General features: G+C 43.9%; 1 pseudogene across 1 annotated transcript; it reads right to left on the bottom strand.

Moving 5' to 3' along the window:
• Window positions 1–650: 650 nt before the first annotated feature.
• Window positions 651–1,372, bottom strand: LOC308522930 (zona pellucida sperm-binding protein 3-like; annotated as a pseudogene). The gene has a single exon. The product of its transcript is annotated as a zona pellucida sperm-binding protein 3-like (transcript).
• Window positions 1,373–1,676: the final 304 nt, after the last annotated feature.

The following is a 1,676-nucleotide window of genomic DNA, read 5'->3' on the forward strand; positions in this document are numbered from 1 at the left end:
TTTTTTAAAAACTCAATTAAAAATATTCATTTGTAAGACTGTGTCTCTGTCTTTTTGTCAGGAAGAGAAGGATGACTCTTAAATCACAAAAGACTCATCAATGGATAAGGCACTACTTTAAATCTGTATAACAAAACTTACCACCCTTTCCTGGTCATATTCCATAACTTGTCTTCTCCTCCTGGAAGCCTCCAAACACTTTTTCTTTTCCTGGTACTTTCTTTAACCTTTGGACAAAAAACAAAAGGCAGGGGTGGGGGGAGTTCTGTAATAAAACTGACAAGTCAAGTGAGGGAAAACAATGTCAAAAGTGATCTGATCATAAATTCCTAACTGGGCAGGTCATGGTGGTTAGTCATGGCATATAACTTTTTAATAAGAGGTTTATCTTTGCCTTAAGCAAGCCATGTCCACTGTTCTTGTGCATCTATGTTAACACATCTTTGAAACGTCAGAGTAATCCTCTTTTTCAGACCCCTCTGAGGTGTAACCACCCTCAAAAGAGCACATAACATTATTAACTATCTGGTAATCCAATCCCCACCTTGCTTTCTCCAACTTTTATTTAATCTTCCTTATGTTCCATCCTTATTTCTTTTTTTTTGTTTGTTTTTTTGTTCACACTTCTTTTATTGGGGAGCATACACAGGTCACTTCCCAGGGTGGAAAGCAGCCCGACGCCACTTGGCAAGACCCAGAACAATGTTGGCCAGAGTCAGGGATGCCACCATTGCTAGGACTAACCCCAGCATCAAAGAGGTGAGCGAAGAGGTCGACTCCTCCACGTCAGGGTTACCAGTCTTTCCCAAGCAGATCAGTGGCCCCACCATGACATCTGCCTCTTCTGTCACGTGACTGCACCTGCGGGAAGCAGACTCTTGCCCCTGTCCCACCAGTCTCCTGGAACGAGTTGGAATGCCACAGCTGCCCTTGTTACAGCAGTGCCTTCTACTGGGGACCAGCTGTTGGAGGACTTGCTGAAGGAACAGGCTTTGTTTAGTTGGTCTGGGACTTGGTCAGCTGAAGTGACCTTCAGATGGCAGGTGATATATATCATGTTTCTGGAGTCATTAGCGAAGTGGAACACATCCACTGTGAACTGGAGAGTCTCTGGCCCCGGTCTGGGTGCTTTGAAAGTGGATGAAGCATCGGAGAGGCCATCCACGAGACAACCATGGAAGTCCACATTGGTGTGATAAGGGGAGGCATTCCGGTTTGGCATTGGTATAGCCACACAGTGGTCCATGAACAGTCGCAGGGGCACATGGCTGCCAGTGTGAACTTCAGCCTGGAGGTGGGCTGTATCTCCCAGCTGGAAGGTGGGGGACCTCTTCTTAGAGCTCCAGTTCTCCATCAGGTACAGGGACAAAACCAGTTATTTCTAAATGCATAAAAGCAAACTGTCATTCTGAAAGGCAGTTTTCTCAGTCTGTTGAGATCTTTGTTTCTAGGTGTATCCATTGTTTGGTTCAAATAAACTCATAAAAATTTTCTACAACTTTGGACATTCTTGCGTTGACAAACACAAGTTCTAACCACCCTTAGAGTCACTCATCTGTGGAGTCCCATGTGTTACTTGTATAATGTTCATGTTGATAAATTTCTGCTTGTTTTTATCTTGTTAATCTTCTCTTTTGTTACAAAGCCTCAGTTGAGAACCTACAAGGGTATGTCAA

The sequence above is a fragment of the Myotis nattereri genome (assembly GCF_964212035.1).
Source record: "Myotis nattereri genome assembly, chromosome: 8".
In the NCBI taxonomy this organism is placed as follows: Eukaryota; Metazoa; Chordata; class Mammalia; order Chiroptera; family Vespertilionidae; genus Myotis; species Myotis nattereri.